Source organism: Podarcis gaigeae, assembly GCF_964106915.1.
Source record: "Podarcis gaigeae genome assembly, chromosome: 9".
NCBI lineage: Eukaryota > Metazoa > Chordata > Lepidosauria > Squamata > Lacertidae > Podarcis > Podarcis gaigeae.
In genome coordinates, this window is record NC_139685.1 from 39676733 (window position 1) to 39694123 (window position 17391).

The 17391-nt window shown below is 45.2% G+C and overlaps 1 protein-coding gene across 1 annotated transcript in view; it reads right to left on the minus strand.

The window, feature by feature from the left end:
• Nucleotides 1-3545: 3545 nt before the first annotated feature.
• NPY2R (neuropeptide Y receptor Y2) overlaps nucleotides 3546-17391 on the minus strand; it is a 37448-nt gene continuing 23602 nt past the window's right edge. Inside the window, exon 4 of the transcript XR_014568076.1 lies at nucleotides 3546-3583. The gene's annotated coding sequence lies outside the window, so the exon portion shown is untranslated. The remainder of the gene's footprint in view (nucleotides 3584-17391) is intronic.

Consider the following 17391-nt stretch of genomic DNA (forward strand, 5'->3'; position numbering starts at 1 on the left):
TTTCAACATTTACATGCAGCCGCTGGGAGAGATCATCAGGAGGTTTGGGCTGGGTGTTCATCAATATGCGGATGATACCCAGCTCTACCTCTCTTTCAAATCAGAACCAGTGAAGGCGGTGAAGGTCCTGTGTGAGTGTCTGGAGGCGGTTGGAGGATGGATGGTGGCTAACAGATTGAGGTTGAATCCTGACAAGACAGAAGTACTGTTTTGGGGGGACAGGAGGTGGGCAGGTGTGGAGGATTCCCTGGTCCTGAATGGGGTAACTGTGCCCCTGAAGGACCAGGTGCGCAGCCTGGGAGTCATTTTGGACTCACAGCTGTCCATGGAGGCACAGGTCAAATCTGTGTCCAGGGCAGCTGTTTACCAGCTCCATCTGGTACGTAGGCTGAGACCCTATCTGCCTGCGGACTGTCTCGCCAGAGTGGTGCATGCTCTGGTTATCTCCCGCTTGGACTACTGCAATGCGCTCTACGTGGGGCTACCTTTGAAGGTGACTCGGAAACTACAACTAATCCAGAATGCGGCAGCTAGACTGGTGACTGGGGGCGGCCACCGAGACCATATAACACTGGTCTTGAAAGACCTACATTGGCTCCCAGTACGTTTCCGAGCACAATTCAAAGTGTTGGTGCTGACCTTTAAAGCCCTAAACGGCCTCGGTCCAGTATACCTGAAGGAGCGTCTCCACCCCCATCATTCTGCCCGGACGCTGAGGTCCAGCGCCGAGGGCCTTCTGGCGGTTCCCTCATTGCGAGAAGCAAAGCTATAGGGAACCAGGCAGAGGGCCTTCTCGATAGTGGCGCCCGCCCTGTGGAACGCCCTCCCACAAGATGTCAAAGCGATAAACAACTGACATTCAGAAGACATCTTAAGGCAGCCCTGTTCAGGGAAGTTTTTAACATGTGCTATTTTAGTGTATTTTTGGTTTCTATGGAAGCCGCCCAGAGTGGCTGGGGAGGCTCAGCCAGATGGGCGGGGTATAAATAAATTATTATTATTATTATTATTATTGTTGTTGTTGTTGTTGTTGTTGTTGTTGTTGTTGTTGTTGTTGTTATTGTTATTGTTATTTTATTATTATATTCTGTCTTCCTGCACCTTACAAATGTCTATATTATTCTTGTTTTTTTCAAGCAATACTCCTTGCCAGGCGTCCTTGCAAAAGAAGCCTTTAAAATGAATATTTCAGCAACGTTGTCGGCTTCATTATTTAATTTTGTATAATTTTACATTCTTTGTTTCACTCTTATCTCCTAGAAACAATATGTAATTGTGGGAAATCATAATGTGCCTTTCTTCTTACAGGCAACACTTTTACTGGACTCATTCTACTCTAATTGTCTCATTTCATCCACCTCCAATGCTGGAATTTACTAATTCCTCTGCCATTTCTTTTCCTTCTGGGAGCTTCCCAGGCATTTTAAATACATCTTGACCTAGTTATTTTTGTGTGGAGGGCATTATTCTTCAATGAGTGTTGCTGTTGAGACAGAAGAGTTCATATCTCTGCTTGGCAGTGGTGCACTTGGGTAATTTTAGACTCTTGACTGAATTGCCTTATTGAGTCAGGTGGGCTCCTTATTTGTTAATGGGGATTATTTCACATAAGCCAGCCCTGTTGCTCAGGGAAACCTTCCTGCCCATTCTGTTGAGTGGAGACACTAGGCTTCAGCCCCCAAAGTCCCATCATGATTGCATCGCTGATGCTTGGTTTCACTGGGTAACCCTGGGAAACCAGATCTCTTGGGGCTTTAGTTGCTCCCTGTCATGGGGCCAGAGATGGTTATAGCAGCCCACACACTTGTCTCTAATGCTTGCAGAACTGCTAGGGCCTTCTTAGAACACCTGTGGATGAGAATAGAAAAGCATCTTGCATTTGGACTGGGCACCAAGCTACAGGGGGTGCCACAACAATGCTGTTGAACAGAACATGAGAGGTGGTAGGGGACTGAATTTTAGTGTTGAACAGGGTGCCGCTGAAACTTGACAAGCCAAAGTCTGCCACTGCCTGTGGCACTCCAGGTGGTGATGATGAACCCTTCAATTAATGCCCTGCCTTTCTTAAATCCTTCTTGGATGTGGATTGAGAAAATGCACAATCCTTTTTGTCAATTGACTTTTGGGTACAGAAGAGATGACGTTCACATTTAGCTCCATCTACATTGCCAGAGAGAGGAGACGCCATGGTGTTTCTGCATCAGCATAACCGGACGCCGTCATCTCTCCCAGCTGCAGATGACACAACATGCGTCTCTCATATCTCCTGTGTCTTTACGGCCACAGCAGGCACTGTCACTCTCAGGAGACATTGTCTCCTGAGACAGACACATGTCAACAGCATTCCTTTCAATTCCTACACTGGAACAGCCATCCTTCTGCCTTGCAGACAAATGTGTACAATGGAAGACAGCAGGAACCCATAGAATTAAGGATATTATTCATAATAGCCATCCTTTACCACTGCCTCTCAGATCATAGCTCAAACACTAGCATCAGGCTCAGTCTTGGCCTTATATTTGCTAGAAAGCAATGGAAATCCCAGAGTATCTCATAAGATCCTGGTCTTTCTATTACTAGCGGTGGCAAGAATCTCAATAGCAAGTCAATGGAAATATTACCAAAGTGCAATAAGACATACAGACATTATAACACAGCACACAAAGACTCTTGACAGAGCCACATCAACATCAGGTTTTGTTTGGGAGGTTTTTCCCCCAATGTTTAATTAGTTTGAAAATATTCAGTGATAATGTTAGATGGAGATCAGGGGGGTGCAAAGCAGATGAAAGCTGTGGCAAAATTTGCATTGTCATATTTTAGAATTTTAGTAATGTTTCTAATTTCATAATTCAGGAGCGTCGAACTTGGAGCACAGTGAACCCATGTGCCAATAAAGAAATGGAAAATGGAGACATCTGCTCATCCCTAGCAGCTTCTGATTGGTAATAGCCGACATTTGCTTGCTTCACACTGCATTATCAAAAGGTTTTTATATTTAGCTCAACAACACTGGAGATGTGCTTGCCAGCAGCTCTTTGGTACATTATACCTAAGTGAATTATGTTGCAGATGAGAAGTAATTGAGACCATCCATCATGGACTATGTTTGGTAACTCTACCCATTTATCATATTTTTATAACCACTCTGAAGTTACAACCACTCAGTTCTCTATCTTTTCCCCTTCATGCATGGTTTCAAACTCACCACACCAATGGCAGCAGTTATAAACTACAATGAAGTAATGAGAAGAAGGTGACAGTTTAAGTCATTTTGAAGCTGTTGCATTGATGTATTCATTCCACACTCAACAAAAAAATGCAGCAAATCATACTTTCTCCAATTTACTTCATCAATAAATTGTTGTTTTGGGAGGGATGCAATGACAAGCAGTTGATCAATATTTTGCAGTCGTCTGAAGAACCAGATTGCCCTTCTGTGAGGTCCTTTGAAGGAAGGGTGGGATATAAATATGGCAGTGACAAAAAGTATGGGCTTTTTATTATTTAGTAAATAATAAAGAATATGTATATTGTGAAATATAGATTGCTTCCAGCTAGTCCTGTTGTCTTCTGTGAAGATCTGCAAGTCATTTTAAAAGAAAAGAAAAGAAGCTCAGTCTTGAGTAAAAAGGTAAAGGGACCCCTGACCATTAGGTCCAGTCGTGGCCGACTCTGGGGTTGCGGCGCTCATCTCGCTTTATTGGCCGAGGGAGCCGGTGTACAGCTTCTGGGTCATGTGGCCAGCATGACTAAGCCACTTTTGGCGAGCCAGAGCAATGCACAGCAACGCCGTTTACCTTCCCACCTGAGCGGTACCTATTTATCTACTTGCACTAGCATGTTTTCGAACTGCTAGGTTGGCAGGAGCAGGGACCGAGCAATGGGAGCTCACCCCATTGCAGGGATTTGAACCGCCGACCTTCTGATCGGCAAGTCCTAGGCTCAGTGGTTTAACCAACAGTGCCACCTGCATCAGTCTTGAGTAGTGGGTCTCCATTCTGACTAGTGGGAGTTGTAGTTCAGCAACATCTGGAAGTTTTCTAACCCTGTGCTAAGGGCCTCTTCTGCTTTTTACTATAGCTCTGCCTCCTGAACCTATAGAGATTTTCACAATGGCAAATGAAACAAGGAGCAACATAAACGTTCTCTTGCAAATAGTGACTTCTCAATTGATCAGTGACAACTATGATCATCCATCAAAGGGCAAGTTAAATTGGATAGCCAAAAAAGAGTAAGACACTGGCAATTTCCAGGAACACTTGGCTCTGACTCCCCCCCCCCCCCCCGCTGCTCTATTAGCATGCTGCTTACTGAAAGTAGCACCATGTTGAGCTAAAAGCAGCTAGGGCAGGGCAATTTTGGGCAAGAAAACATTGCAGTGAATTTATTCCCCCTCGCACAATGTGGTTGCAAGCCAGGAGCTGCTTGGCTGTTTTTTTCATTGAGAAATAAAGGGATCTGTGTTGAGCATACACTTTTTCAAAGCATGCTTAATATAACATGGAGTTTAGCCCACAAAATAAATCAGGCTAGAAGCAGAGTGAGAAATGGAGGAGAGAGGGTGAAGCTGGTAAAGGGGCAAACCAGAAAGAAGTGCAATGATATGTGCGTTTATTCAAACGTATGTCCCACTAGTCTCAGTGGGGCTTTCTCTCAAGTTAAGCACATACTGTGCATGTACATGATTGCAGCCTTAAAGTAGTCAAGGCAGGAAAGAAGGAGAATAAATCACTATCTTTGCAGTAGAAGAAGCAATGGCATTAGGGAAGGGAGTTTCTTAAATATGTATGAAACATTTCATATACCATGGACAGCAGCAGAAGCTTCGCAACCCTACAATTTGCAGTTGGGCATCTTTGCCAATGCTGACAATGAAGGAATTTGCATGCCTGGTGATGAATCACTGCCAACTTGCCCCATAAAACACTTCATATTCAGTTAAGTGTTTTTCAGTTTAATGTCTCTGCATTCTGCTATCACCAAAGGATTTAGGTGTGGCAAATAATGAGACCCGTAAAATCTGTCCTGCAATATATATTTTAAAAATGGTCGGGAAGACTGGAAGGAATGTAGAAATGTTTAATTAAAAGCGTATTTCTCACCACTCCAAAAATGTAAATCCGTATGAGTTCCCTCCCACCTTAAGTTCCCTCCTTATTACCTGGTTCCGTTTCCAACTGAACTGTGAAATTAGGTGGCCAGATTTGAACAAAAGAACAGATGCTACTTCTAATTTAAAAGTATAATTGTAAAGAAATTTCATTAAAGTTGGGCTATGCAGTGGCTCCCTCTTTTCATCAACATTCTTGTTCTGTATTGCTAAGAATTGCTTTTAAGGGAGAAACCTGCTGTGATGGAGCCACAGCCCTGCATCAACTGACGGCTCGTTTCCGCTGTTCATTTGGCAGAAGATACACATTTGTGATGATAAACTTGTGTTAGTCCCTCAAGGACTTGCTTTTTGCCACTACTGGTCATGGAAACAAAATTGATTTGGGAAGTCCTTGTGTTCTGTTCTAGGGCTATGAGCAGTCACTGTCACTCTCTATCTCACTCCCATAAACTATGCATTGAACCTGCTTAAGCCAATGAAAGAGCAAGGTAAAACAGGTCATTTGCACTGAAAGAGCTCTGTTAAAATGATGCAATCCACATAGTACTAGAACCCTTTCCCATCTGTTTATGTATGGTTTATTTGGATCAGTTTTTACTAAAGCCACTAGCATTTATTCCCTAGAATAGATGCAATATTGGATACCAAATCTGGGGAGTCTTTTGAGAGAGAGAGAGAGAGAGAGAGAGAGAGAGAGAGAGAGAGAGAGAGAGATTTGACATGAGGCCCTGTTGACATATTGCTAGGCATGGGTGAATCTGTCAGTTTAGTTCCTGCCAGTATCTCTTTTTTCCATTCTAAAGTTTGGTTCTCCACATTTCCACTTAAGCTTACAAATTCATATTTAAATAAAAACTCAGCATTTTACTGCATATTTCTCTTAATTTTGATATGCATTTTTTGCCAACTATACACATTTTTGCATGCATTTTTCTGTAGTATGTTAGTTTCACTAACAGGTGCATTCTTATGTACACAGTACTTTGTATACACATTTTTCTACACACTACTTGATTGGAGAACTGCATTGCAGAAGTGTGAATTTCAAACGATGACAAGGCTTCAGTGGAAGTGTCCACCATGGATGCTTTAGTTGAGATTCCTGCATTACAGGGGGTTAGACTAGATGATCCTTGTGTCCCTTCCAAATCTACAATTCTGATACTATGATTCTATAAATTAGGTAGGTTCATCTTTCGATCCAAATTCAAGAGAATTCAAAAGAATTTCTTCCCCATCTCTACAGATGGGCAGAGGACCAGCACAGCCACATCTCAAGGTGAGTATAGTTTTTAAGGGATTAGATTAGATCCGCTGATTAAATCTTTCTGAATCCCACAGGGAGCCAATGTGTGGCCTTCATTTCTAAGCAATCTGAACAAATTGAAAGTGAATACCGCAGGGAGCGAGCATGTGTCAAAACCAGCCCATTGATGGGACAAAGCAGATGTGGGTTTGTGTGAATGCTATTAACATGCATGATTTTTGTAATGAAAATAGCAGGAACAGGGCTTCATAGGATGCGAGGGATTAATCCTGGACTCCTCTCTTTTCCCATGCTACCACCTACGTACCAAAGCTGCTGTTTTCATTGGGAGGGAAGCTGACATCAATTCAGAACACCTTGTAGGCACAATTCCCAAGTGATTCTCTTATAAACTCTATGCTGTCATTTGCATCAGCACCTTCAATTAATGAACTTTGAATCCCATGGAATGTGAAACAAGGACTAAACCATTATTTAAGCAGATCTGTATCGAGACTGTTGGCTGTTGTTGAGCAGCTAGATATAAGTAGGGAAAGTTTTGCTGATCTTCATCCAAGTACCAGATGCAGAGCACATCTCACCAGGAGCTATTCTGGAAACACCACCACCCCTCCCCCAACACAACAAAAACTGGTTGGGTATTTTGCTGGTAAAAACAAAATGGCATTGCTAGCTTTCATTTCACCCCAGTGCTATATGAAACCCTAACTCTCTGCAATCCACAACACTTTAAAACTTTTTAGGGATCAGTGGTCTCGCACTGGATTGTGTCCTGTGTGAAAATGAATGGGGCAATCTTGTGTGCATGCAACAAAATGGAAAAACTATAGCATAAAATAATATCGTTCCAGTTTCAGTATATGTGCTGCCGAAGTGAGCACCATAAAATATTATAAAATGGGTGTACAATAGAATATGAAGAATAGCTACAACTACAGTGGTACCTCGGGTTACATACGCTTCAGGTTACACACTCCGCTAACCCAGAAATAGTACCTTGGGTTAAGAACTTTGCTTCAGGATGAGAACAGAAATTGTGCTCTGGCGGCGCGGTAGCAGTGGGAGGCCCCATTAGCTATGTGGTGCTTCAGGTTAAGAACAGTTTCAGGTTAAGAACGGACCTCTGGAACGAATTAAGTACTTAACCCGAGGTACCACTGTATATATCTATTTTCCACCTAAAAGAGAGATTTCAAATAGCATTCCTGTTGTTATTATATCAGCAAACAATGTAACATTTTCTCATATCTTGTACTACTGTCTTTTCCAGCCTTAATAATTTATTGTCTTTTAGCACATTGAATGAACACCATTATTTCACAGGTAGAGAGCCATAAAATGAAAGGAAGGCACACAGAAATGCCTCTCTATCTCTGTCAAACAAATTATATTTCCCCTCCACACCCCCCCCCCACACACACCTTTGTCCCTGAGCACCATTATGAGACCAGCAAGCCTGGGCTTCCATTAGTGAGACACGGTTGATAGTCTTGTGCCAGTGGCGCTCTTGCCTCAGGGACGGGACCCCTAGACAAGGTCTGTTTGCCCGCACCTTCATGCTGCTGCTGTAGGAAATCAGGTCAGAGTGGAAGAGGGAGTGATGTGGTGGTGGCCTTCATGCTGCTCCTTCCCATCACTGATGTCATGTCACAGCATGAAACTGGCTATAAAACCTTCATCATTGAAAAGGGGAAAACAAAAATTCCTGTCTAAGAGCAACCTTTTGGACCTCAACAGAAGATAGAGAGCACAAGCAATAAACATGAAGCATGACACATTTTGATGGCTGGCTGCCCTTTTCTAACACTAGAACAAATTGAAAGGCCACTTACAAGAGTTGTAAACATCCTGCCTCTACAGAGATTACATGGAGATAATGCAATGTAAGCTGCCATAATGAATCAATATTCATTATGAAGTGACACTGGATGCTAGATGTCTATTCCATGGACAGGGTCACTTTCCTATATATTGGGCATTATATCATTGCCAACAGACCTTACGCTTCTCCTGACTGCGCTGAAGATGCCAGGTGCAGTCAGCTTTTGTGTGTCATGGGAAGACCGGAATGGAAGCACCCGATTCACGGTCCGCTAGCAAGGCTCCGCCCACTGGAGGGCCCCGGATTGGCCAGTTCAAAGTTGGGATTTTAATGTGTTTCCTCTCTTCCATCACAGCATTTGACTGAAGCAAGCTGCTCTTAAGCAGCTGCAGCTGTGAAGGAAGCAGATTCCCCTACAGATAACCAGCCCTTGGGTTGAAGCAGAAGCTATCATCGCAATTCTTATTTCGACTCTTCGCGCAGGATCTTATTAAGAGAAAAATTGTGATGGGGGAAACTGCTTGCTATCCTTGCCAAAGCTTGAGTTGCCACATGAGGATTTAGTAAGTTATGCTTAGATGCCGTGACCACTGATTATATTGCTACTGTGTCAGTCTACTCCTTCTGTTGAATTCCCCACCTTATTTAAGTAAGAACTAATTTTGCACTCAAGGCTGTATGCTTCAATGAGATCTTTTTTAAAGCTATTAATGTTACTTGAATGATCAATGAGAACATAAAAATTGTCACATTGCATTAGATCAGGGAAGGGGAGCCCATGACCCTCCAGATGTTGGGCAGCCAACCTGCCGAATGGTGAGGAATGATGGGAGTTGTAGTCCAACATTTGGAGGACCACAAGTCAATCATTCTTGCATCAGATCCATGGTACATGTAGCACCCTGTTGACTAATATTCAGCTTGCCACATACTGCCAAACAGATTTATTAATTCATTAAAACCATATCCACCATTCTACTCATGAAGAGTACAGAGAATGGAAAATGCCTCAAGGAGGCATATTGATGTGGTCAATGTGTTCCTAAAGCCAGTTAGAAGGACACTGAACCGGAGAATGAAATCCATACCTTCGTCATCCTTTCTCCTCTTGGTTCCCATGTTCTGGCTTGACAAACAGACTAGTTGGTCTCTGTGCTGCATTGATTAAAGACAGCCTTCCCCAATCTGGTGCTCTCCAAAATATTTTAGACTATAACTCAGTTTTACCTGATCACTGGACCTGCAATCTGGGGCTGGTGAGAGGTGTTGTGCAGAGCATCTGGGAGGCATGAGGTATTGCTTGGGCTGGATCACTTGGGCTGGACTAACCAGGAAGTGGGAGATTATGGGCAGCAACAAACAGGCCTCGTGTCAGCATCTGGGCCCAGAATCTGGTTGCCACCACATCCTTTCCTTGTATTTTTAAAAACATTTTATAGTCAGGGAGCAGGCAGCTGGGCACATAAAAGGGGGCATATGTTCACTTTATCATTTCAATCAATCTTTATTATTACAATCACAGAACAGCCACTAAGTTACAATCAAGCAAATACAATTTTAACATTTACAGGCCAGCAAAAGTCTATTTGGTATTAACAGTACAACAAAGGGCTAGGATATGTGTGTGTGTTTTCCCACACTCATTCATTCACACTAAAATGGATTACTGAGGAAATAACATGCTGATTCACATACTCCAGAAACGGAATCCCTATCAAATGGGAAAATTCTGGGCATCAGCATACTATTATTTTCATTTCAAAACATATATTAGCCTTTTCGACATCAACTGTGCTTAGGATAGCAGAAACAGACTCTCATTTTATTCTTCTAGTTATGACGGTGCTATGATCTGAGTGAGTTTAAGACATGGCACTGTGCATTCTAAGGATATTTCCTTTTTCTCAGGATTTGAGCATGTTTTTTCATCTTGTTTGTTTGTCCTTCTGATGTATCAGGAATGCACGGCAGTCATAAAGCATGGTGTGTGGCGAGGATGGAAGAAAAGAAACATTAATTGAATACATATGGCCATTTAAAGCTACACACCCACACTGTATGATCAGGGTCTAAAACGGCAGGACTGCACCACTAACAGAGATATAGTGTCAACACTCCATTGCTCCCATGCCAGATATTTCTGGAGAAACAGCCAACTCCAGGGTTGCTAGATCCTTAAGAGCAAAAAAGAGGGCAGCCCGAGCTGCTGCCAGCCCGAGCCAGAGAAAGAGGCATGTGGGTGCATGGGGCCACCTCTGTGCCCTGCACCTCTTTCTCCAGCTCAGGCTGGCAGCAGCTGCAGCATGCAGAGCAGCCTGAGTCAAAGCCCAAACCAAAGCCACCAAAGCCTGAGCTGCTGCCAGCCTGGGCAGAAGAAGAAGAAGAGTTTGGATTCGATATCCCGCTTGATCACTACCCTAAGGAGTCTCAAAGCGGCTAACATTCTCCTTTCCCTTCCTCCCCCACAACAAACACTCTGTGAGGTGAGTGGGGCTGAGAGACTTCAGAGAAGTGTGACTGGCCCAAGGTCACCCAGCAGCTGCACGTGGAGGAGTGGAGACGCGAACCCGGTTCCCCAGATTATTAGTTCACCACTCTTAACCACTACACCACACTGGCTCATGGACCCCAGCTCCTACCTGATCTTCCCTGAGACAGCCTTACTCTGCTGTGGTGCTTTTGCTTCTGGGGCACAGCGCCCTCCCGAGCATGTGCATGCCCCCAACCCCCCCAAAAAAACCCCAGACATTTCCTTTGAAATGTGAAAAATCATCCAGATTCATCCTTTTCACATTTCCTCTGAAATGTGAAAATTCATCCAGATGGGCATGTTGACCCCTAAAAAGAGGACATGTCCAGGTTTTCCAGGACGTATGGCAACCCTAGCCAGCACCTCAAAATGCTGTTTGCTAACAGGGTTCAGAATGTAGCTCCCTGTGCATTTCTTCTTCTCTAATTCAGGGTGCTTCCATGTGACCTTCTAATTTGGCACTCACGCTGTTTCGCTTGCACAAAACTTGCCTGGAGGTTCTATAACTTCTGTGGTTTACTGAGCCTCCATCCTGATTTGTTTGCACTGAGGCTATACGATTTCTCATCACTCAATTACCATCCTGCACTTTCTAATGCATGTTCCTTATCACAAAAAAAGTCAATTTGTTCTAAAAAAAAAGTTTGGTTTGTTTCACAAGATTGCCTGGGTGCTTTTAAAACCAATTTCTCTGTGCAAACCTAAAACCATCAGTATGCAATTGAATTCCTCCTGCAAAATAATGACAGTCTGGATTGGGAGAGGACCTCAAACTGCAGTGTGCATTGTTCTTTTCACACAGAGACACCTAGATTATAACATTCTTAGCCAGGTGGGGGAAAGAGAAGTGGGGGAAGTATGTCCCTTTGCCAAATTTGCTGTCACCTCCCACAGGAGTACCCAGCTATTTCCTAGCCATTTACCTGTAATTCTCCCTGCAAGAGATGTGCCTGGTAACTTGGACTGTTGAGTTAGTTACAGTCATCCTGGCTCCAAATGACCTTCCTTTGACTGAAGGGGGAAAAGAACTGCTATTATGTTTGGCATGGTGAAAGGCATTTGGACACAGCATGGAACATTTTACATTTTGGGGATCATATCAGCTTATTACTTTCATTTTAAAGCAATCTGTAGTTATGAAAGTTCCAGCCAGTGCAATCTCTTGTCCAATCTTAAGACAATACTGCTGATAATGAGTTGACATGTTCCGGGACCTTGAGAGGATTCGTGGAATCACCTCTGGTAGGGAGATGAGAGAGCGGTTTTCATTTTCACTGTGTTTTTCTTATAGTTCTGAGCCAAAGTATTCAGCCCAGATCTTTTTCTGACTCTGTTGGCAAAAAATACCATCCAAAGTATTGGAGTAATCTTCAGGGAGGGTGAACTCTAAAAGCTTAAGGTAGTTTGAAAATGAGGTGGTCAATGTCTGATTTTGATTTTTGGCCAGTGGGGGCAGCCATTTACGCACCCCACCCCCTCCCAAATGTCCCAATGTCTCCACAGTCATTTATTGCTGGCTATTTTATACCTCCCTTTGGGAGGAAATTAGCTACTTTGATATGCAAAAAGGCAATCTGGACACAACATTTTACATTTCTTTAGATTATACTACATTAACATTTTCATTTTTAGAACCACTTATGGATAAGAGTTTTGCAGCCAGTGTGTGTAGAGGTTAAGGCAGATCAAGACTCTGTAGTGTAGGGTCTAGTGTTGGATGTAACTCTGGAAAATTCTGCAATAATTAAAGGTTGCAAGTTAGCCGTGTCCATTAACTTCAGTGGGTCTACTCTGACTTTAACTTTTCAGATAAGAAATATTCGTATATTAAAACGCACCAGCTAGGAAGTCTAGTCTTATTGCATTGCTACAAAATATTGCTGTCTGGGTGTAATAAGGCTTTAGTTTAATTCAGGTGAGGGCCTTCTTGGTGGCTGTGTTAGAGACTTCAGAATCTAGACCAGAATGGAAAAATCCAGGCAGCAATATTTTTAAAACACAAGTTTTATTGACTTTGGTTTAATTTGTCAGACAAATAAAGCAAAGGGGTGCATTCAGGAAAAATGAGAGAGAATGCCCACCGTCAGTCAGATGCAGACAACTTTTATACCTTTTGGCAAAAGCACAGTTCAGCCCTTGACCCACCCCTTACACATTCCTCTTTATACATATTCATTAAAAGCTCTACCAATTAAAGAATTGATGGTGGCCTTTCGGTTCCAAGTTGCATTATCCACTAGGTGGCGCTGCGAGTTTAAAATCTTTCTGACCTATTTACTGGTTTCCCGTAAATGCTCCTTGACCCCCGCCTCTTTCTGTGGTTTTTAACAGGTTGCTCGCATCCTCTTGCAAAGAGCAGGGGCAAGCAGGGGAGAGAGAAATGTCTTTTTAGCTTTTAGTTTGCTTTCTAAGATGGCTTTCAGCTTATAAAATGGCTCCAGCCTGGCTCTCCAAAGAGGACCCAGGTGGACCCTTGGTCCTCACTCCTTCATTCCCCCCTTTCCATCAAGAAAATGCTGACCAGTTACGGTTCCGCATTTTCGATCGATGGACCTATAGGTCATAGAGAGCCAGGATATGGGAGAAGTGGTAGTCCACTCGTGGCATCTGTTGGGGCCAAGGTGCATACCAGACATTCTGACTTATTGGCAGAATGGGCTACCATTTCAGCCATTTGTAACTACCTATTGTAGGGGTTGTGGGCGCCCCACTCAGTCATTAGACGGAAAAAGTTGGCATGGGAGGCCAGGGGACTCTTTCCCGCTTTGGCCAATACACAGGTAGGTTCTCCAATTCTCCAACCAGATACGATATTGTTCATGCCAGCAAGAATACAGGAACATCCAAAGAAATAGGGCAATACATACCACTCCTACCCACCAACCTCAATATTTCCATAGTTCCTCCCACCAATACTCGGGGCCATTCCTAATATTCTTTTACCGCTGAAGGGCCCACTGATATTCGTATTCAATAAACGCTTGGGCCTCTGGGGTCATTTTCCACCTTATTTCGGAAGCTCCTGCCACTTGGATCAACTTCCCAACTATTCCCGGTGGGTGGGGACCCCTGTGGTTTCCTGGGAGAGTACTATATCCAAAAGGGGCTTCTTCTTCCACGTAAATGATGTTGCACCCACAAGAATATATCCACCCCTGCAATGGCCTGACACACGGGGTGACTATATCAAGGGGTTCTGGTCCCAATACCAAAAGTCCTAGTGGTGCCTCTAAATTTGCTGGAGAGCAAGTTTCTACGTTGGGGATGCTGCCCTCGGGCACCCCTCCCATCCAATTCTTCTGGAACTAGGTGCCCTGTCTGTCTACTGGGTGGCAACTCTTATGCAGCCACAAGAATACCCTGCCACATTCAAGGGTATTAGGTATGGAGTTACCAGGCCCAGTAGTTCAGGCAGTATTCTGGGATTTTGGGAGACTCGAGCCACCACGATAGTCACAGGTGGGACTGCAGAATTTACAGGCACCTGTTCAGCAATTTTAATGTGCACCTGATTCAGACACCCTCCCATGCAACACCCGGAGTAAGATTTGGGCCTGGTTTATCAAATGGGGTTGATATATCGCTTTACCATGCAACCAGCGGGCTATTCTCCCACAACCACAAGAGCAGTCTAGAACTCGATAGATTTCGACCGATCCTGCAGCTCTCCGGAGGAGCCACATCCAAGTGCGCTGGGCAATGCAGTGAATAAAGAGCCACAGTGGGAGAGTGGGATGCTGTACTGTGGCCGCCCTATTGAACCCTCGTTCCTAAGAGCCAACGAGTATGCCGTCTCTTACCACCGGCAAGACGAACCAGTCATAGCAGAGATCAGCAGACCAATAGGGTTGGTATGGCTCGGTAGGGTCAGGGCAATAAGACATAGAGCAAGTCAATAAAGAAAATAAGAGAGAAAAGAGAAAGTCTTTGTGACTGTCCTTGTGATGAGTAGTCGCAGGATCTCGTTGCCCGTGGCCCAACGCTTTTCCTGGTAGCGTCAGACACAAGGTGATGATCAGCTTCAGAGGGTCAGCAGGATTTCAGACGCGTGTGATGTACCCAGGGGATCACCTCGGCTACTTTCACTGCAGTAGGGGATGAGGGGGTCGCCAGACGCTGTCACCCAGAGGAACTGGTGAACCGGCTCAGCGAGACTGCCGCGGGACTGCACGATGTACGCTCGAGGGAATACCTGGAAAGGAAGCAAACACACACACGACAAACAAAGGGATTGTACTTGTCCTTGAGTGATGTGATTTTTTCATCTGCCCCAAACTGGCAGGGATATCTTGGACGAAAGGGGGTGGCCTGCCATACAAAAGTTCAAAGGGTGATAGTCTCAGTCTCTTGGTTGGCGCACAGGACACAGTTTTGGGATGTAGCAGCAGTTAGTTATAGCAGCAGTTAGTTGTAGCAGCAGTTAGTTGAGATAGGTTGGTGATGTAGAGTATTCTCCCAAGGTGTGCTTTAGCAGCTGGGCTTCCCAAATGGGTGGATTCGTGGCAATTCTTCACAATCACGCTGGCCAGATGCTGGGGCACCAAAAACACGGCTGTCTGGTCCTTCCTGGAGCGTTGCTCCTTCTTGACATGCCCACTGATGTTCATCAAGGGTGTAACGTGTTCCACATCATCTGGAGTGAGTTCTGGGATTATTCTTTTGGCATAGCAGGCATTTCCTGGAAATCTGGGCTGCCAGTTGATAAAAGTTGGCTATATAGACATACTTTTCCAGCTGCTTGGTTGTGGCATCTGGCCCCATGTGGGTGGACTCATAGTATCTGGTTTGTCAGCAGTACTTAAGATCACTTCTGGGACCACTGCTCCAATAACTGAGGCGGGGGCCGGTTCCCGGGCTGCTTCCTTGGCCACTCTGTCTGCCAATCGATTTCCTCTGGCCACTTCTCCTGGTCCAGTCTTGTGTCCATACCCTCAATGCAATCGTGCGTCTGCTCCTCACCTTCTCCTACCGGCAACAGGGTAGCTGGGTTGAGGGCGGTGGTGCCCACTGGTGGAGGTCTCAGGGCTGCCTCACAAGCTGCATTATCTACTTTCCGGTTGCCTCTAGTGACCATGTCCCGACCTCTGCTATGGCCTTTGCAGTGCATCACATCAATCTCTTTGGGGGCCCATACAGCTTCTAGTAACGTCTCAACTTCTGGACCATATTTCAGAGCTTTCCCGTGGGCTCCAATCAAGCCCCGCTCTTTCCATAGGGCGCCATGCGCATACAGGGTTAAGAAGGCATATTTAGAATCAGTATAGATGTTAGCCTTGCATCCAGCTGCCAATTGCATGGCAATGCCTTTCGCTGTTGGGCTTCACCTCAAAGGACAAATAACTCTTGGAGACTTTGGCCTCCTCAGAACTCTTGGAATGCTTGCCTGGCCTGCACCCCCACTTTTGGGTGCTCTATTGCCTGAGGAACAGCTTGCAACTGCCTTTTCAGCCTTTCTCCAACACACAGTCCATCACACAGATGCGTTGAACCGTAGAAACAACTTCCCAAAGCAGCCTCAGCCCCCTCTGGGCTTGGTACTCAGCCCCCTCTGGGCTTGGTACTCTTTCTGGGCATCCTCTAGGCCCCTCTGGGCTTTCTGGGCGTCCCACAGACCCTTCTGGGCTTCCAGATCCCTCTGGTCTGGCTTCTACTGCGGCCTGACATGCCGTCTTCAGTCCCTGCCACGCAACCCAGGGCTTCTCTAGAGCATCAGCCACGTCTGCTTCACAAGCCTCCACTGCGCCTGTAAACTTCTTAATGGGCTGGGCAAAGCCTGTTTCAGCCTGTGTACTTTCCCATAGCTGCTTTTCTGCCAGTCAGTAATACATGCATTTTGACCAGGCTTCCCAATTGGCTCCATGTAGCCTTTTACAGGGGTAATTCTTATGGCCTTGCTGTTGCTGAGCAGGCATCTTCCTCCCCCTTGGCTGCGGGTCTCTGAATGGCTACGGCGGACCCCTCGGATCCCTGGGCTGTGAGCCATTGCCGTGCCTAACACTGCTGCCTTTTCTTTCCTCCACTGCTTTTTCTCCCTCTTCTCAGCCTCTCCTCTTTGTTCAAACACCTTCTGGGCGATGGCCATGATCTGAGATCTGGACATGCCCTGGAACCCAGGCTATTTTTGGATTTTGGTTCTAATGTCCTTTGCACATTGTCCTATGATAGGTACTTAGAGCATTGCGATTGTCCACATTATTTGGGTCCCACTGTGGGTTGGTTAAGGGATATCGTTGAGGCCACTCTGCCTCCTGAACCTGCTGTTCTTTTAGGTGTTCTAGAGCCTGTGTATTAATTCTCCTCCTTTCCTCTGAAGTAAAGAGAGTGTTCAGCAATTGCTGACAGTCTGTCCAGGTAGGCTCATGTGCTGCAAATATAGAGGACAGCAAGTCCACCACTGCCTGGGGCTTCTCAGCAAACGCAGGGGTGTGGGTCTGGTCTTCCAATTCATCAAATCAATGGTGGTGAAGGGGACATATTGAAGGGTGAATGTCCTAGGCTGCGGTGGCGGGGCAGGTGGGGCAGGGACATTTTGAGCACCGTCTTGCCCTGCCGGAGGTGCAGGGGGTGGAGGTGGTGGATTGTCAAAAACCACGCGAAGGGGGGTCAGGACTGCTGTCCCTGCCTCTACACTGGACGTGGGCTGATTGGATCTGCAC